This window comes from Heloderma suspectum, chromosome 4 (genome assembly GCF_057233095.1).
Source record: "Heloderma suspectum isolate Gila_16-S chromosome 4, 16-S_ref, whole genome shotgun sequence".
Lineage (NCBI taxonomy): Eukaryota > Metazoa > Chordata > Lepidosauria > Squamata > Helodermatidae > Heloderma > Heloderma suspectum.
In genome coordinates, this window is record NC_139461.1 from 246861912 (window position 1) to 246883149 (window position 21238).

Sequence of the window (21238 nt, forward strand, 5' to 3'; positions counted from 1 at the left end):
ATTTTTTCAGTATGTATTCAGCATTTCAGCCACCACTGTGCAGATTAGCCATACAATGGTCCAGACAACAGTGGTGAAGAGGAGAAGCAGTAGGTTCCACTACCTACTGTTGTATGAGCGGAACACATTCCTATGTTTGTTGTCTAGCCGGACAATGGATCACACTAGACACGGGTAAGACTTCTGGATCAAAAAGCACTTCATTGCATGGCCAGCAAGGCACTCTGTCAGCAAAGGGGCAGAGAGCTCCAGACGTTCAGTGGAGCGGGCTTTTATACAGCGAAATACATCACATATAAGGAAGAACTCTAGCCATCCTCTAGTAGCCGCATTACTTAGAGGCATTCATACAGTCTGTTATCTGGAAAGGGGATGAATGTTCCTTCCCTGGACAGGATGGACGCTTGCCAGCTACTGACATTCAGTTACTGCACGAACTACAATGTTATTAGCCCGCAGCCTAGGGAGGAACCCATCCTCCCTAACAATTCTCAGAGAAGCTGCTGACAGGTTATAATTTGCTTCTCACAGACTGTGCTGCCAAAACAAGGTGGGCTAGCATACAAACATGGAACAACTCTTGTTCACACTAAATACAAGCACAAGCATCTGTTGAACACCTTAGGCAGATTTCAACGGCACTCTTATAACTGTGTTGCCATTCTGGGGTACACATAACACATTAGGGGTGAGGGTTAAAGGATTCTTTCCATATTACTTGCACACTACAAGTAAGCAAGTGGTAGCAATGATGAAAGAGAGGCGGGGGAACAATAGCAGCTGGTGGTGAGAAGAAAGACTTATTGAGGGAGGAGGCCCCTGAAGCAGATCTTGCCCAAGGGCACTCAACAACCTGGAGCCAGCACTGACAGGACTGCACTGTTAATCTCGTTGCCAGTGGCAAGCCCCTTGTTCCAGAGGGTTGGGATGAGAAGACAGCCCTTTAATGGTTAAGTTCTTAAGATATGCGCTTCACTGACATAGCTCTCAAGTCCTTGCAAGTGACACCCTTCATTTACACTAGGGCCTGATGAGCTCCTTTAGGCACGATCAAGACCTTCTGCAGACCAAGAGGGACTTCTCTCTGAACTGCAGTTTTTCATAATACTTTGCAAACTCCCCAGCAAAGCAACAAGATGTTATCTGTGGCAACTGTAAAATGTAGGTTACAGCTGCAATCCTCTCCACACCTGCCAGGGAGGAAGCCCCACTGAATGTAGTGGAACTTACTTGTATTTATTCAGCTTGCCACCTTCAAGGGCTAGCTCTCGCAAGGGGACCTCACAACATATTCAAAACACAACATACATTACAACTGAATTACTATCTATTAAATATCAGGAAAGTGTTATACAAGCAGCGGTTAAAAACAACATCAAGCATTATGTGAGGGGAAAACCAAAGGCCAAATTTTAGGACACCTCGTATTAAATATTCAGGCACACTTCTTGTTGCACTTGGTTGGCCTAAATATTGCAGGCAAGGTACCTTTGAGGACCTGGGGTAGAATTCACTCAAATAATACAACGAAAGGTTAAAACAATGACATAACCTAAATGTGTTTTATTAAAGATAAAGAAAGTGTAACAAACACATAAACCTTTGTTCAGCAAAGCAAAGATAAAACATACTTATAAATCTTTCAGCTTTAACTAGTCACCGCTCACGCTTATTCTTTATTGGCAAAGGGACCCTCTGTGTTTTTAGGCAAGATTGAGCTGCCACTGAAGCTGAAGTGCTAGGCACCTGACACATCATCAAATCCCGGCGTGATTCCAAAGGAGAGGAAATTCCATGTGCACCAAAAAGGGGCTGGCGGCTATAAAACCTTGGAGGTTTGCAGGATCAGGACCAAACTTCACATGCAGCCTCTCCTAGTCAAGAGGCACCACTGCATCATCAAAACCTTGAGAAACTACCCCAGAGGAGGGAAAATCCCAGGTGAAACAAAAAAGGATTAGCAGAAATAAACCCTTGGGGGTTTGCAGGATCAGGACAAAACCCTCAATTGCACATTTCCCTCCACAGCCATTGCTGGCTTGGACACCTTAAAACTGGTAAAGCACTATAGCACTTTAGCAATACAGTGGAGTTGCTCATTCTCCCACCCCCACCCTGCAACATTGCTGGCAGAGCCGCTTCAGTTCCCTATAACATTTTAGCGCTAAAATGAAATTATGCATCGCCCCCCCCTTGGCCATTTTGCTTCTTCATGGAAAAGTGACCAGAGAAGGAAAAAGCGGGTGGGAGCGATAACTCCCTGACCATAATCTGGAATGGGGCAAAACTGCACAGCGGGGTGCCTTCATGGAGAGCCTCCAGATGCTGTAGTGGATAACTGCAGGACTGCATTTCTTCATGGAAAAGTGAGCACTTCTTTCCCTATTGCCCAATTTCCCAAGTTGCACAGTTTCAAAGTAGCGATCAGGGAAGCCTGTCATTGTGTAACTTCGCTGTAGCAGGATAACGCAAGGCTGTCATTGTACTCGGGGAAAGCTGTCATTTTGTTAACTGTAGCGCAGTATCAGGGAAGGCTGTGCTTGTTTGGCTGCGGTTGTCCTTTGGCTGCTTCTCAGATCTTGGAAACAGAGCTGTGTAGGCTGGAGTAGAGCAGCCACAATGGTTTTGGCTGCTCTTGCCAGGCAACTCTGTAGGCGATTGGAATAAGCCACGCTGAGCGCTATATGACACAATAACCCACGGTGGCTTAAATAACCCTTACTGCAGACTGTGGGTTATCAGAGTGGCTTATTTTGGGTTATTGTTTCATCCGAACCCAGTCATATTCTACCATTCTTAAATCTATTTTAGGTCCACATCATATTTTAGGCAATCCTCTTCTCAGAAAGTTCATCCTTTTCCCCAAAAGTTCTATCCTATCTCTGATGTATGTTGTTTACTTCAAAAAGGGCCTTAGTTCTTTTAGGCAGTCAACGGCTCTTTTTTGCTTCCCTTTATTTCCAGACAAGGGGAATTCTAAACTGTAACATCTTCTTTTCTTTGTCCTTCCATAACTCCTGACCTGTCACTTCATCTTATTGTAAGACCTTACATGGCTTAACACAATTAAACAAGACATACCTTGCCTCTAAAAAGCTGATAATATCTGTGCTTCTTTACTCCCCTACTTGTCCCTTTACACCCTACTTTACTTATAAGTACTATCTCTCAAGCTCCCCACTATACCCCATATTTGTTGTTGTTGTTGTTGTTGAGTCGTTCAGTCGTGTCCACCTCTTCATCACCCCATGGACGATAGCATGCCAGGCCTTCCTGTCCTCCGCTCTCTCCCGGAGCGTGCTCAAGTCCATATTCACTGCATCGGTGATGCTACCTAGCCATCTCATCCTCTGCCGTCCCCTTCTCCTTTTGCCTTCAGTCTTTCCCAGCATCAGGGGCTTTTCCAGGGAGTTTTCTCTTCGCATTAGGTGGCCAAAATATTTGCGCTTCAGCTTCAGTATCTGTCCTTCCAATGAGCAGTCAGGGCTGATTTCCTTTAGGATTGACTAATTTGACCTCCTTGCACTCCAGGGCACTCGTAAGAGTCTTCTCCAGCACCACAGTTCGAAAGCATCGATTCTTCGGCGCTCAGCCTTCCTTATAGTCCAGCTCTCACAGCCATACGTTACTTCTGGGAAAACCATAGCTTTGATTAGACAGACCTTTGTCAGCAAGGTGATGTCTCTGCTTCTTACTATGCTGTCTAGCTTTGCCATAGCTTTCCTCCCAAGGAGCAAGCGTCTTTTAATTTCATGGCTACAATCACCGTCTACGGTGATCTTGGAGCCCAAGAAAATAAAATCTGTCACTGCTTCCATTTCTTCCCCTTCTATATGCCAGGAAGTGATGGGGCCAGATGCCATGATCTTCGTTTTTTTAATGTTGAGTTTCAAACCAGCTTTTGCACTCTCCACTTTCACCCTCAACAAGAGGCTCTTGAGATCCTCTTCGCTTTCTGCCATTAGGGTGGTATCGTCTGCGTATCTGAGGTTGCTGATAATTCTCCTGGCAATCTTAATTCCGACCTGTGATTCATCCAACCCGGCGTTTCTCATGAGGTACTCTGCATATAAATTAAATAAGCAGGGCGACAATATGCAGCCTTGTCGTACTCCTTTCCCAATTTTGAACCAATCGGTTGTTCCATGTCCGGTTCTTACTGTTGCTTCTAGACCCTCGTACAGGTTTCTCAGGAGACAGCTAAGGTGGTCTGGTATTCCCATCTCTTTAAGAATTTGCCAGTTTGTTGTGATCCACACAATCAAAGGCTTTAGTGTAGTCAGTGAAGCAGAAATAGACGGTTTTCTGGAATTCTCTTGCCTTCTCCATGATCCAGCGAACGTTGGCGATTTGATCTCTAGTTCCTCTGCCTCTTCGAAACCCAGCTTGTACTTCCGGTAGTTCTCGATTCACATACTGCTGAAGGCTAGCTTGTAGGATTTTGAGCATCACCTTGCTGGCATGTGAAATGAGTGAAATTATACGGTAGTTTGAACACTCTTTGGCATTGCCCTTCTTTGGAATTGGAATGTAAACTGACCTTTTCCAGTCTTGTGGCCATTGTTGAGTGTTCCAAATTTGTTGGCATATTGAGTGCAGCACTTTAACAGCATCATCTTTTAGGATCTTAAATAGCTCAGCTGGAATACTGTCATCTCCGCTAGCTTTGTTGTTACTAATGCTTCCTAAGGCCCACTTGATTTCACTCTCTAGGATGCCCAGCTCAAGTTCAGTGACCGCACTCTCATGGATATCAGGGACATTAAGATCTTTCCTGTATAGTTCTTCTTGTATTCTTTCCACCTCTTCTAAATCTCATCTGCTTCTGTTAGGTCCCTGCCTTCTTTGTCCTTTATCATGCCCATCTTTGCACAAAACGTTCCCTTGAGATCTCTGATTTTCTTGAAGAGATCTCTAGTCTTTCCCATTCTGTTGTTTTCCTCGATTTCTTTGCATTGTTCATTTAAGAAGGCCTTCTTGTCTCTCCTTGCTATTCTCTGGAACTCTGCATTCAGTTGGATATATCTTCCCCTTTCTCCCTTGCTTTTCGCTTCCCTTCTTTCGTGAGCTACTTGTAAAGCCTCATCAGACAGCCACTTGGCTTTCTTGCATTCTTTTTCTTTGGGATGGATTGAGTTGCTGCCTCCTGAACAATGTTACAGACCTCCGTCCATAGTTCCTCAGGCACTCTATTAGGTCTAATCCCTGAAATCTATTCCTCACCTCCACTGTATATTCATAAGGGATATGATTTAGGTCATACCTGAATGGTTTAGTGGTTTTCCCTACGTTCTTCCATTTAAGCCGAAATTTTGCAACAAGAAGCTCATGATCTGAGCCACAGTCAGCTCCAGGTCTTGTTTTGACTGACTGTATAGAGCTTCTCCATCTTTGGCTGCAAAGGACATAATCAATCTGATTTCGATATTGACCATCTGGTGATGTCCATGTGTAGAGTCGCCTCTTGTGCTGTTGGAAGAGTGTTTGCTATGATCAGAGTGTTCTCTTGCCATGACCTGTCCATCTTGGGTGGCCCTGAACAGCATAGCTTATGGCTTCACTGAGTCATGCAAGCCCCTTCACCACAACAAGGCAGTGATCCATGAATTATTACATATGCTAAATAAACTTCCAAGGCAAAGAAAATCCTTTCAATTATACATATATATTAAATCAAGGCAGTAAAAAAAAGTGACATTAAAAATAGCCGTAGTTAAATACAGGACATGAAAATGTTAGAAACAGCTTGGAATAGAAAACCTTCAGGGCCTGTTTAAAAACTGGTAATGTAGAGGTCATATCTACTTACCTAGTGAGGTAGTTCATAAACACGGGTCACCATAAAAATGGTCCTGGGTCGGATCCAGACTTAGTTATACTTAGAATAGACCCATTTTAATCAATGGGACTTAAGTTAGTCATGACTAACTTATCCATTGATTTCAATGGGTCTACTTTAAGTATGACTAAGTCTGGGTCCAACCCCATTTCTAGTGCTTCCAAATAAACATGCATAGGATTGCACTGCATGTATCATTTGACAAATACAGTGCCTGGTCTCACTATCCAAGGTAGGCAACATGCTCCAAAATAAAGATCAAGAGCAGGCTTTTCTTCCATCACGGAGCTCAAAGTAGCAGACCTGAGGTTCCCAGGTGATCCTAACCAGGCATTAACCAGACCCAGACCTGCTTAACTTCAGTGAGATAGCTGCATCATATGCCCTCAGGCCATGCCCAATAATCCCTTTAGGCCTGTTTCCTATTACACAAAGTATTTGTGTACCTTTACTATTTCTAAATAAATATGGCTAAGCAGAAATTACATTTTTAAGTAATACTCTGTTGTGACATGTAATAGGAAATTTCAAATACGCTTGATAAGTTGAATGCTTAACGCTCAAATTCCGGATGGCACCATAAGACCTGGAAGTAAAGCAGAAACCCACTTTATAGCAAGCATAGAAATGATAGCTGGTTTCCCTAGAGGCATCGGAGCAATACAGGAACAGAAAAAAGCAATCAACAGCAGTTATTTCTGAAATATACCATAACCCTGGAGTCTCCGTGTATCCCTAAGTGAGTTACCTGATCAGTTCCGGACCTGCCTTATTTGTTTTATCTGCAGCTAGTTCTGTTTCATATTAAAATAGTATACCAAATAACTCCTTTTAACTTAGCACCAGTTAGATAACTCTGATTGCACAATACTAAAGTGTGATTTTTTTAAAAAGGAAAACATCAGATTTTCTGTATAAGTAACCTTTTAAGCTTTAGAAGAAGTGTTGCATCTAAGAAACAAGTTCCAGAGTTCTGGAGAAGACTCTTACGAGTCCCCTGGACTGCAAGGAGGTCAAATCAGTCAATCCTAAAGGAAATCAACCCTGACTGCTCATTGGAAGGACAGATACTGAAGCTGAAGCGCAAATATTTTGGCCACCTAATGCGAAGAGAAAAGTCACGGGAAAAGACCCTGATGCTGGGAAAGATTGAAGGCAAAAGGAGAAGGGGACGGCAGAGGATGAGATGGCTAGATAGCATCACCGATGCAATTAATATGAACTTGAGCACACTCCGGGAGAGAGTGGAGGACAGGAAGGCCTGGCGTGCTATGGTCCATGGGGTCACCAAGAGTCGGACACAACTTAACAACTGAACAACATCAACAAGATGTGTTAATCTAATATGGCAAAAACAATTAATAGTCTTACGGCACCTTAAAGACGAACACATTTATTCTGGCATAACTTTTTGTGGGCACCGCCTACTTCATCAAATATATGGCATACATCTGATGAAGTGGGCAGTGTCAACGAAAGATTATGGCAGAATACATTCGTTGGTCTGTAAGGTGCCACAAGACTCTTTGTTGTGTCACCTAGGAAAAAATCTTATACCAAAAAATCCATAGAAAAAGATATCTGCAAAGATTTTCACCTTGGCTCTGAAATCTGAACTATGACATAAAAGACAAAAGATTGGAAGATTTAACAGATGTACTGCAATGCTAGTATTTATTAGCAAAGCAATGAAATTAAAACAACAGGAGGAGAAAGGAGAAAACCCACCCCTTCAGAGAAAAAAGAGACAGGCATTGCTAACGTAGGGCACAATCCTACCCAGAGAGCGTCGGCTATTGGGTGGTATAGAAATGAAATAAATAAATAAATAAAAATGTTTAGACAGAAAAAGTCCTACAACTCCCAGCATTCCCCAACCAGCATAGTTGATTGGGAAATGCTGAGAACTGTAGAATTTTTTTCTTCCTAAACATGCATATGATTGCACACTTACTAACTTCCATGAAATTCAAATAGACCACTGTGTAGCACAGAGGGAGGCCTTATAGAACACTTAAGCAAGAACCCCACCACCACCACCAACTGGTAGTGGCAACACCATATTGAGATCTGTAAGTTTCTTGCCATTGAGGTCAAAGGGATCTACCTATCCACTCAAGTTTGTACCTATAATATTTGGCAGGATGAGGAAGCAACACACAAGGAGACATGCTTTGCTTTTTCATCTCAGTATAATGTCTGACCCCTTCATGGATCACTGCCTTGTTGTGGCGAAGGGGCTTGCATAACTCAGTGAAGTCATAAGCTATGCCATGCAGGGCCACTCAAGACGGACAGGTCATGGCAGAGAGTTCTGACAAAATGTGGTCCACTGGAGAAGGAAATGGCAACCCACTCCAGTATTCTTGCCAAGAAAACCCCATGGAACGTATCACAAGGCTAAACGATATGACGCCGGAAGATGAGCCCCTCAGGTCGGAAGGTGTTCAATATACTACTGGGGAAGAGCAGAGGGTATTTCCAAGTAGCGCCAGAAAGAGTGAAGCGGCTGGGCCAAAGCCGAAAGGACACTCAGTTGTGGATGTGTCTGGTGGTGAAAAGAAAATCTGATGCTGTAAAGAACAATATTGTTTAGGAACCTGGAATGTCAGATCAATGAATTAAGGTAAGCTGGAGGTGGTCAAACATGAGATGGCAAGATTGAACATCGACATCTTGGGAATCAGTGAACTAAAATGGACAGGCATGGGCGAATTTAATTCAGGTGACCATCATATCTACTACTGTGGCCAAGAATCCCTTAGAAGAAATGGAGTAGCACTCATAGTCAACAAAAGGGTGGGAAAAGCAGTACTGGGGTACAATCTTAAAAATGATAGAATGATCTCAGTATGAATCCAAGGCAAACCATTCAACATCACAGTAATTCAAGTCTATGCCCCAACCACTGAGGCCGAAGAAGCTGAGGTTGATCGGTTCTATGAAGACCTACAACACCTTCTAGAACTAACACCAAAAAAAGATGTCCTCTTCATCATAGAGGATTGGAATGATAAAGTAGGAAATCAAGAAATCACCGGAATAACAGGCAGGCATGGCCTGGGTGTACAAAATGAAGCAGGACAAAAGCTAATAGAGTTTTGCCAAGAGAACACGCTGATCATAGCAAACACTCTTCCAACAGCACAAGAGATGACTCTACACATGGACATCACCAGATGGTCAATATCGAAATCAGATTGATTATGTCCTTTGCAGCCAAAGATGGAGAAGCTCTATACAGTCAGTCAAAACAAGACCTGGAGCTGACTGTGGCTCAGATCATGAGCTTCTTGTTGCAAAATTTCGGCTTAAATGGAAGAACGTAGGGAAAACCACTAAACCATTCAGGTATGACCTAAATCATATCCCTTATGAATATACAGTGGAGGTGAGGAATAGATTTCAGGGATTAGACCTGATAGACAGAATGCCTGAGGAACTATGGATGGAGGTCCGTAACATTGTTCAGGAGGCAGCAACGAAATCCATCCCAAAGAAAAAGAAATGCAAGAAAGCTAAGTGGCTGTCTGAGGAGGCTTTACAAGTAGCTGAGGAAAGAAGGGAAGCGAAAAGCAAGGGAGAAAGGGGAAGATATATCCAACTGAATGCAGAGTTCCAGAGAATAGCAAGGAGAGACAAAAAGGCCTTCTTAAATGAACAATGTAAAGAAATCAAGGAAAACAACAGAATGGGAAAGACTAGAGATCTCTTCAAGAAAATTGGAGATCTCAAGGGAACGTTTTGTGCAAAGACGGGCATGATAAAGGACAAAGAAGGCAGGGACCTCACAGAAGCAGATGAGATTAAGAAGAGGTGGAAAGAATACACAGAGGAACTATACAGGAAAGATCTTAATGTCCCTGATAGCCATGACAGTGCAGTCACTGAACTTGAGCTGGACATCCTCAAGAGTAAAGTCAAGTGGGCCTTAGGAAGCATTAGTAACAACAAAGCTAGTGGAGATGACAGCATTCCAGCTGAGCTATTTAAAATCCTAAAAAGTGATGCTGTTAAAGTGCTGCACTCAATATGCCAACAAATCTGGAACACTCAACAGTGGCCACAAGACTGGAAAGGGTCAGTTTACATTCCAATTCCAAAGAAGGGCAACGTCAAAGAGTGTTCAAACTACCGCACAATTGCGCTCATTTCACATGCCAGCAAAGTGATGCTCAAAATCATACAAGCTAGGCTTCAGCAGTATGCGAACCGAGAACTACCGGAAGTACAAGCTGGGTTTCGAAGAGGCAGAGGAACTAGAGATCAAATCGCCAACGTTCGCTGGATCATGGAGAAGGCAAGAGAATTCCAGAAAAACGTCTATTTCTGCTTCATTGACTACGCTAAAGCCTTTGATTGTGTGGATCACAACAAACTGTGGCAAATTCTTAAAGTGATGGGAGTACCAGACCACCTTACCTGTCTCCTGAGAAACCTGTACGAGGGTCAAGAAGCAACAGTCAGAACCAGACATGGAACAACCGAGTGGTTCAAAATTGGGAAAGGAGTACGACAAGGCTGCATATTGTCACCCTGCTTATTTAACTTATATGCAGAGTACATCATGAGAAACGCCGGGTTGGATGAATCACAGGTCGGAATTAAGATTGCTGGGAGAATTATCAACAACCTCCGATATGCAGACGATACCACCCTAATGGCAGAAAGCAAAGAGGATCTCAAGAGCCTCTTGTTGAGGGTGAAAGAGGAGAGTGCAAAAGCTGGTTTGAAACTCAACCTTAAAAAAACGAAGATCATGGCATCTGGCCCCATCACTTCCTGGCATATAGAAGGGGAAGAAATGGAAGCAGTGACAGATTTTACGTTCTTGGGCTCGAAGATCACCGCAGACGGTGACTGTAGCCATGAAATTAAAAGACGCTTGCTCCTTGGGAGGAAAGCTATGGCAAACCTTGACAGCATAGTAAGAAGCAGAGACATCACCTTGCCGACAAAGGTCTGTCTAATCAAAGCTATGGTTTTCCCAGTAGTAATGTATGGCTGTGAGAGCTGGACTATAAGGACGGCTGAGCGCCGAAGAATCGATGCTTTCGAACTGTGGTGCTGGAGAAGACTCTTAAGAGTCCCCTGGAGTGCAAGGAGGTCAAATCAGTCCATCCTAAAGGAAATCAACCCTGAGTGCTCATTGGAAGAACAGATACTGAAGCTGAAGCTCAAATATTTTGGCCACCTAATGCGAGGAGAAAACTCTCTGGAAAAGACCCTGATGCTGGGAAAGACTGAAGGCAAACGGAGAAGGGGACGGCAGAGGATGAGATGGCTAGATAGCATCACCGATGCAATGAATATGAACTTGAGCACACTGCGGGAGAGAGCGCAGGACAGGAAGGCCTGGCGTGCTATGGTCCATGGGGTCACGAAGAGTCGGACACGACTGAACGACTGAACAACAACATAATGTCTGAGAACAGAAATATTCAGCATTAAAACGTTTCAGTGCAACAAGAGCTCCTAAATCTCTTGGGGGATCCCGCAACTCTATCTTTCCCCACACCGCTCGGCCCCCATGGCTTTCAGCACAGAGAAGCTGTAAGCTTCAAAACACAAGCCTGAAAGCTCTAGAGAAACATAAGGAAAGATCATGCATCTTTCTCTGCATAAGGCTAACTAGAAAGATAAGGGGTGGGGGGCGTTGCCAATCCCAAACAGTTCTGTCAACTCTTCTACGTTGCCCACGGGGCTGACTTAAAAACATATTTTAATGTTCTTACGCAAGCCGATTTAGGTATGATGTATATGTATAGCACTATTTGTACAGCAGTTGCCAATCATATAGCCTATATGCATAGCACTTGTAAACCACATGTAGATCATTACACACGACAATCTAGCTCACCGTGTGTGTGTGTGTGTGCGCGTGTGTCTGTGTGCGCGCGCGGCCGCGGGCGCACATGGAGGAGACACGACTGGCCACAGCTTTTGAGTACCTGTACCAGCAATTACATCGCTGCAAAAGTAAACATCACGCGTATCGTTTGTATGAGGCATCCCCCACGGAAGTGCTCTATGCGTGAACAAAATTAGGCAGTTCTGAAGTTGCCCTTTTATTTTACACAGGCACGTTGTAAGCCCTAACCCCTTGACCACGAAAACTAAATCTAAAATTAAAACAAATAAATAAAGGGTATAGTTTAAATGGTCAGAACCGCTGGAAGGAAAAGTTATAATTGATTTTTAAAAAAAAAAAAAAATAACCAGACTTTATTTTAAAAATTGTGTGAAGTGCACAGTGAGAATAAGGTTACTGGATCTGTGTTTAGCAAGATCACAAACACTTGAAGAAGCCTGACCTCTCTGTGTCTGTCTGAGCAGGAGGGTTGCCTCTTCTTTAAAGCGCCCTAATCCAACAGATAAGCCCCATTTCAGAATCCCATACTGTTAAACTAGAGGTGCTTGGGGTGTCTTTAAAAATAAAATAACTGTTAGTCTTACCGCCCATCGACGATCAGTGCACTCCTAAAGGTTCTTGCGAAAACCAAGCAACCGCAAGGAATCTTACCTTGCAGCCGATCGTTGCCCGCTTTGCTCTCTGCTTTAAAATGGGAGCTGGAAGACGGCGCGACCTGGCTCCAGAAAGGTGGTGGGAGTGGAGGGCTGAGGTATCAGGCAGTAAATCAAACGTGGCTGAAGCGTGTAGGTGTTGCGAAACCTCCACGCCGAGTGGATCTTCTTAGAAGAGCTAGGCGAGCCCGAGTCCCCTGAAACAAAAGGCAGCGGAGAACAGGAAACTTGTTCGGTGTCGTTTCTTTTGTTATTTCCCTCCTTCCTTCCTTCCTTCCTTCTTCCTTCCTCTTTTCAACCCTCCAGTTGTTTGAATTGCAATCGAAAACAGGAAGGAGGCGGCAAAAGAACTGCTTCTCCTGCCTTTGCCTCGTCGTCAGGGTGAAAGGCTGAACGCGGGCACTGTCCGCCAGCGCAAGCAGACGGCTCAAGAAAGCGAGCCGGTGCACTAGGAAAGCGGCGCTGCAGCAAACGAAGGGAAGGTGGGTGGCTCTCGTTCCAAAGTTTGCTCGGTCCCTTGAAACGAAAGTCTGGCCAGTGCTTTACGGTGCAATCATGCCAGTTGGGGAGTAGTGTGCTGGGCTGGGACTCCGGAGTCCCCGGCTCCAGTCCCCACTCGGCTACAAAGGTCACTGGGTGACCTGGGGCCGGTCACTGACTCCCAGCCCCACCTACCTCGCTGAATCGTTGTGAGGATAACATGGAAAGGGGAGGCCGTGGGCTTTCTTGCAAGGGAGGGCGGGGGAAGCGGGAGATAAAGGTAATAATGCGTAGTCTGCTCGGAACTAAGCCTCGCTGCGTTCGATGAGGCTTGCTCTCAAGTCAGCGTGGGTAGGGGATTGCAGCCAAAGTCTACTGCAGCGTGGCAGAAAAGTGGGTTTGTTTTCTGGTGCTGCCAAGTGCATAGGTACATTTCTTCAGAGAAAGCTGCGGGCTCTGGAAAACGCTTGCAACACAACGCGGCGCGGCGGGGGCAGGACTTCCACGAGGCGGCTCGTGGCGCTGAGCGTTTCGGTAGCGTGTTGCGTGTTCAAAAACGCTCCCGATGTATTGTCTCCGTCGGCCTCGCAAGAGCAGCATCGAGCCACTTGTCTTATCTCCATATTTCAGATGGGAGCTCGGGGCGGGGTGAGCGACAACGGGTTGCACGCGGCTTTCCACGGAGTTCGTGCCTTGCGGTAAGCTGTGAGCCGGAAATGCCCGCCCTCACGGCTCAGTTTTCTTCGCTGCTGGTCCAGCTCTGGGAAGACACGGCGAGGTTTGCCGTAATGACTCCCGGCATAGTACACATGTGTTTAGTATCAAAGCAATGAATGTGCACTATCTTGTAATCCTTATACCAGGCACATCAGTGCTGACCGCGCTTGGAATACTGTGTACAGTTCTGGTCACCGCACTTCACAAAGGATATTGTAGAGTAGGAAAAAGGGCAACCAAAATGATCGAGGAGTTGGAGCAACTCCCCTATGAGGAAAGGTTACAGCAGCTGGGATTGTTTAGTTTAGAAAAAAGGTAACGGGAGACATAGAGGTGTACAAAATTAGGCATGGTGTGGAGAAAGTGGATGGGGAGACGTTTTTCTCATAATATTAGACCAAGGGGACATCCCATGAAACTGGTGGAGATTCAGGACAGGTAAAAGGAAGTGCTATTTCACAGAGCGCCTAGTTAAACTATGGAATTCGCTGCCACAAGATGTAGTGATGGCTGGAGGCTTTAAAAGGGGATTGGATGAATTTATGGCAGATAAGGCTATCAATGGCTACCAGCCCTGATGGCTACATGCTACCTCCAGTATCAGGCAGTGTGCCTATGTACACCAATTGCTAGGGAACATGACCAGGCGGTGCTGTTGCGTTCATGATCCTGTAGGATTTTCCCACAGGCTGTTGGTTGGCCACTGTGTGAACAGAATGCTGTAGTAGATGCATGGTCTAATCCAGCATGGCTCTTCTTATGTTCTTAGTTGTTGTTGTTGTTCAGTCATTCAGTTGTGTCCGACTCTTCGTGACCCCAAGGCAAACCATTCAACGTCACAGTAATTCAAGTCTATGCCCCAACCACTGAGGCTGAAGAAGCTGAGGTTGATCGGTTCTGTGAAGACCTACAACACCTTCTAGAACTAACACCAAAAAAAGATGTCCTCTTCATCAGAGGGGACTGGAATGCTAAAGTAGGAAGTCAAGAAATCACCGGGATAACAGGCAGGCATGGCCTTGGTGTACAAAACGAAGCAGGACAAAAGCTAATAAAGTTTTGCCAAGAGAACACGCTGATCATAGCAAACACTCTTCCAACAGCACAAGAGGCGACTCTACACATGGACATCACCAGATGGTCAATATCGAAATCAGATTGATGTTCTTAGTATTATCCCCATATTTCAGGGGGTGGAGCGGATAAGAGTGAGATTGATTTGCTTAAGAGGCCACTTAATGAGTTCACAATACAGGTGAAATTAGAACTCAGGATTTCCTTAGTCATAGTTCACCATATAATGCTACACTAGATTATATTTTTACCCTGCCTTTTCTCTGTCAAGCTTAGAGCAGTATATGTTCTCTCCCCCCATGCCTGCCACCATTTTATTTTCACAATAACCCTGTAAGGTAAGTTAGACCTCCATCTCCCTAGTCTGAGTGTAGGAAAATAACAGTATATAAAGGTTATACACATACATATATTACACACGCATATAATAACCATATTCTAGTAGTATAGAGTTTGCGTCAGTATAGTATAGGAGTATAAATAGGCCTACTACAGGCCCATAGCATAGCAACTGTAGAGTTTAGGTTTGTATATATTAGGTCAATAAGTTAATATAAGTGCACTAGAGGCCTCGAAAGTTATAAAACAGGAACCTAGGAAAGTACAGTAGTGGCTTGTGTTAATCTTGTCAGAACAAAATCACAGGAACATAAACTGTGGCGATCTAGGGGGTTACTGGAACGTAGGAGAAAAACTGATATAAGAACATTATAGATAGATGGGAATAGCCAGGAATAAAACAGGTATAGTGACCAATCAGTGATCAAAGCAGGCACCATAGAAGTTTGGCATTTGGGTAGAGTATATTAGGGAATGAAAGAAATTGAGCGATGTGACTTCTGGCAGGGGTTCGCCACTGCTGGCAGTGTGCTGTAACAGGTAATATATGAGCTGGTTTTTGTTTTAAGCTTGTATGCCTTGTTTCTGCCTCATGCTCTGTACTCTGTTAACAAGTACTGTGGTACTTTTTCTTTACATTTGTCATGTATTAATTATTTTTGGTGCTTTCTGTCAATGCTATAAAATACACCCCATTGTGATCGTGTGTTCTTGACTCGGCAGCCTGTACTGTTCAATTCAAAGAGTGGGCAGCATCCCACAAGCCAGGTTCTTCCCTCTGTGTTGAGATTGTAGGACTTGTCTGAAGTGGGGCCTGGGTTGTTGTTGTTGTTCAGTCGTTCAGTCGTGTCCGACTCTTCGTGACCCCATGGACCATAGCATGCCAGGCCTTCCTGTCCTGCACTCTCTCCTGGAGCGTGCTCAAGTTCATATTCATTGCATCGGTGATGCTATCTAGCCATCTCATCCTCTGCCGTCCCCTTCTCCTTTTGCCTTCAGTCTTTCCCAGCATCAGGGTCTTTTCCAGAGAGTTTTCTCTTCGCCAAAATTAGGTGGCCAAAATATTTGAGCTTCAGTATCTGTCCTTCCAATGAGCAGTCAGGGTTGATTTCCTTTAGGATGGGCTGATTTGACCTCCTTGCACTCCAGGGGACTCGTAAGAGTCTTCTCCAGCACCACAGTTCGAAAGCATCAATTCTTCAGCGCTCAGCCTTCCTTATAGTCCAGCTCTCACAGCCATACATTACTACTGGGAAAACCATAGCTTTGATTAGACGGACCTTTGTCGGCAAGGTGATGTCTTTGCTTCTTACTATGCTGTCTAGGTTTGCCATAGCTTTCCTCCCAAGGAGCAAGCGTCTTTTAATTTCAAGGCTACAGTCACCGTCTGCGGTGATCTTGGAGCCCAAGAAAGTAAAATCTGTCCTTGCTTCCATTTCTTCCCCTTCTATATGCCAGGAAGTGATAGGGCCAGATGCCATGATCTTCGTTTTTTTAAGGTTGAGTTTCAAACCAGCTTTTGCACTCTCCTCTTTCACCCTCAACAAGAGGCTCTTGAGATCCTCTTCGCTTTCTGCCATTAGGGTGGTATCGTCTGCATATCGGAGGTTGTTGATAATTCTCCCAGCAATCTTAATTCCGACCTGTGATTCATCCAACCCGGCGTTTCTCATGATGTACTCTGCATATAAGTTAAATAAGCAGGGTGACAATATGCAGCCTTGTCGTACTCCTTTCCCAATTTTGAACCAATCGGTTGTGCCATGTCTGGTTCTTACTGTTGCTTCTTGACCCTCGTACAGGTTTCTCAGGAGACAGGTAAGGTGGTCTGGTACTCCCATCACTTTAAGAATTTGCCAGCCACTTGGCTTTCTTGCATTTCTTTTTCTTTGGGATGGATTTCGTTGCTGCCTCCTGAACAATGTTACGGACCTCCGTCCATAGTTCCTCAGGCACTCTGTCTATCAGGTCTAATCCCTGAAATCTATTCCTCACCTCTACTGTATATTCATAAGGGATATGATTTAGGTCATACCTGAATGGTTTAGTGGTTTTCCCTACGTTCTTCCATTTAAGCCGAAATTTTGCAATAAGAAGCTCATGATCTGGGCCACAGTCAGCTCCAGGTCTTGTTTTGACTGACTGTATGGAGCTTCTCCATCTTTGGCTGCGAAGGACATAATCAATCTGATTTCAGTATTGACCATCTGGTGATGTCCATGTGTAGAGTCGTCTCTTGTGCTGTTGGAAAAGAGTGTTTGCTATAATCAGCGTGTTCTCTTGGCAAAACTCTATTAGCCTTTGTCCTGCTTCATTTTGTACACCCAGGCCATGCCTGCCTGTTATCCCAGTGATTTCTTGACTTCCTACTTTAGCATTCCAATCCCCTCTGATGAAGAGGACATCTTTTTTTGGTGTTAGTTCTAGAAGGTGTTGTAGGTCTTCATAGAACCGATCAACCTCAGCTTCTTCGGCATCAGTGGTTGGGGCACAGACTTGAATTACTGTGATGTTGAATGGTTTGCCTTGGATTCGTACTGAGATCATTCTATCATTTTTAAGATTGTACCCCAGTACTGCTTTTCCCACCCTTTTGTTGACTATGAGTGCTACTCCATTTCTTCTAAGGGATTCTTGGCCACAGTAGTAGATATGATGGTCACCTGAATTAAATTCGCCCATGCCTGTCCATTTTAGTTCACTGATTCCCAAGATGTCGATGTTCAGTCTTGCCATCTCATGTTTGACCACCTCCAGCTTACCTTAATTCATTGATCTGACATTCCATGTTCCTAAACAATATTGTTCTTTACAGCATTGGATTTTCTTTTCACCACCAGACACATCCACAGCTGAGTGTCCTTTCGGCTTTGGCCCAGCCGCTTCACTCTTTCTGGCACTACTTGGGAATACCCTCTGCTCTTCCCCAGTAGTATATTGGACACCTTCCGACCTGAGGGGCTCATCTTCCGGCGTCATATCGTTTAGCCTTGTGATACGTTCCATGGGGTTTTCTTGGCAAGAATACTGGAGTGGGTTGCCATTTCCTTCTCCAGTGGACCACATTTTGTCAGAACTCTTTGCCATGACCAGTCCGTCTTGAGTGGCCTTGCACGGCATAGCTTATGGCTTCACTGAGTTACGCAAGCCCCTTCGCCACAACAAGGCAGTGATCCATGACAAGGCAGTGATCCATGAACAAGGCAGTGTTCAGCGGCCTGGGTATATTAAAGCAACTCCGGCCATAAAAACAATATTGGTAAAATTAATGCCTACACTAGTTGGACACTCTAACCCCTGCACTAGGCCAGGCTTTAAGTCACTACACTATTCTTGCCCCCTGCATGTATTTTCTCTCTCGAGAATGATATTGGTAACACACTGCTTTCCTGACAAGAGGTGCTGTGCTATTTACCCAAAATATATAGAGAAGAATAAGGAACTAGGGGTATGCACAGTACAATAAGCTTTGGGCTACCCCAAATCAAACACCCACACATCCAGGAGAGCATGAGATGGCAATGACTTGTGTCTGACTGTACATATTTTACTTCTTTTTGTTGTTGGACATGTGCCCAAAGTGGAAGTAAGCATGGCTGATATCTTACTGTACTGTTCATCCCTTTTGTCTTGTGGAAAATATAGGAGATTAGGATATGTGTTAAAAGTCTGATTGGTGAGAGCTTATCACCTTGCAAGTTTTGTTTTGCTCTATCATTTATTACATGTTAAAAGCTGAATTACCATGTTACTATCAGCTATTTCTCTGAATCCTTAACACTCTTCAGTAAGCTTGTCCTTGACAGTGGTCTTGATTATACAGATTCAGCATACTTATCTTCCATTGTCCCGCTTTTTGCCTCTAGCACTCCTACTATAGAGATGCAGACTATCATAAGAGGCCTTCAACTTCCTTACAAATAAGTAGTCCCTGTTTGTATAAATACTTGGGAGGTAGGAGTTTAGTCCTGAGGTCATGTTAAAAAAATGCTTGCAGCCATGTGCCAGTCACTTAACATAAATCCTTGTTAGTTATCAGCAATAGACAACCTATCCCCAGCAATGCTATAAAACAACACATACAGGAAATCCGTCCTGCTCAGATTTTAAAACTGACTCATTCTGGGCTGTTTTTGCCATTCTTGCACTTTACATGTTTATTTACTTTAGTTTAGCAGTCTTGGTGGCAGCCCTACAGCTATGGGAATGCTTTCTCCTAGACAATGGCCGAAACCCAAACTTGAGTTAGTTTTAAGAAACCTTGTAAGGTTGCTTTGTTGTTGTTAATGTTGGCTGGGTTGAGCATGCAGCCAGTGTATGTATACGTGTCTTTAATATTGTATTTTAGCTTCTGATATTGGCCTCATTCAGACATAACATGAAACCATGGTTTCTCTTCCTGAACATGTATAGGTACCATAATATGTTTGTAAGCTAATCTGGGAGTTGTTGAACTGAAAGGTGACATATTAAATATTTTATGTAAATATTATTTGGTGAGCGAGGAACTAGAGATCAAATCGCCAACATTCGCTGGATCATGGAGAAGGCAAGAGAATTCCAGAAAAACATCTATTTCTGCTTCATTGATTATGCTAAAGCCTTTGATTGTATGGATCACAACAAACTGTGGCAAATTCTTAAAGAGATGGGAGTACCAGACCACCTTACCTGTCTCCTGAGAAACCTGTACGAGGGTCAAGAAGCAACAGTAAGAACCAGACATGGAACAACCGATTGGTTCAAAATTGGGAAAGGAGTACGACAAGGCTTTATCGCCCTGCTTATTTAACTTATATGCAGAGTACATCATGAGAAACGCCGGGTTGGATGAATCACAGGTCGGAATTAAGATTGCTGGGAGAATTATCAACAACCTCCGATACGCAGACGATACCACCCTAATGGCAGAAAGCGAAGAGGATCTAAAGAGCCTCCTGTTGAGGGTGAAAGTGGAGAGTGCAAAAGCTGGTTTGAAACTCAACCTTAAAAAAACAAAGATCATGGCATCTGGCCCCATCACTTCCTGGCATATGGAAGGGGGAGAAATGGAAGCAGTGACAGATTTTATTTTCTTGGGCTCTGAGATCACCGCAGACGGTGACTGTAGCCATGAAATTAAAAGACGCTTGCTCCTTGGGAGGAAAGCTATGGCAAAGCTAGACAGCATAGTAAGAAGCAGAGACATCACCTTGCTGACAAAGATTCATATAATCGAAGCTATGGTTTTCCCAGTAGCAACGTATGGCTGTGAGAGCTGGACTATATGGAAGGCTGAGCGCCGAAGAATCGATGCTTTCGAACTGTGGTGCTGGAGAAGACTCTTACGAGTCCCCTGGACTGCAAGGAGGTCAAATCAGTCCATCCTAAAGGAAATCAACCCTGACTGCTCATTGGAAGGACAGATGCTGAAGCTCAAATATTTTGGCCACCTAATGCGAAGAGAAAACTCCCTGGAAAAGACCCTGATGCTGGGAAAGATTGAAGGCAAAAGGAGAAGGGGACGACAGAGGATGAGATGGCTAGATAGCATCACCGATGCAATGAATATGGACTTGAGCACACTCTGGGAGAGAGCGGAGGACAGGAAGGCCTGGCGTGCTATGGCCCATGGGGTCACCAAAAGTCGGACACGATTTAACGACTGAACAACAACAACAACAACAACAATTACTGCATGTAGAATAATCGTCACCAAGAACTGGAAGATCTCAGGCATATGCTTCCTATTAATGATTTAGACTATTGTTCTTTATGCCCTTATCTAGGAGTGAGTTCATCTGAAATTAATGGGACTTACTTCTGAGTAACCTTGAATAGTATTGCGCTGTTAAAGTCATTTATAGAAATGAACAAACTTACCTAAGTCTTAATGAAGGACTATATACAATTTTATTTGATCTGGAGACTATTAATTTGCTATTGGAATAATATATATTTAGATGCTGCAATGGAATATCATGTTCTTGATATACATTGCTTTGCTAATTTAATACATTACAAATTTAATGGATGCTAATAAAATATTTTTTAAAATGTGCCAAGACATGCAATATAATTTAAAACTGCACCACTAAAATAATACATGCCATCTTATTAGTGGCATGAGTTTTCCAGAAAATTTTGAGTTAAACTTTTTTTTTTTCCACTTCAACAACCTACCCTTGCTGGTTTGGACAACGCAATGCCCTATGAGCGGAGGATGGGCTGCAGAATGGTCACCACAGGCATCCAGCATGAGCCACAAGTCACGGAGGCCTACTT

The 21238-nt window shown here is 44.0% G+C and overlaps 1 protein-coding gene across 4 annotated transcripts in view; it reads right to left on the reverse strand.

The window, feature by feature from the left end:
* The window catches only part of LOC146348449 (uncharacterized), a 76780-nt gene extending 63627 nt beyond the window's left edge, over nucleotides 1-13153 (reverse strand). The window contains exon 1 of one of the 4 annotated variants that reach the window (XM_084853126.1): nucleotides 12363-13153. The gene's annotated coding sequence lies outside the window, so the exon portion shown is untranslated. Of the gene's footprint in view, nucleotides 1-12295 lie in introns of all 4 variants that reach the window. The other 3 variants (XM_084853125.1, XM_084853124.1, XM_084853127.1) reach the window with 3 other exon arrangements.
* Nucleotides 13154-21238: the final 8085 nt, after the last annotated feature.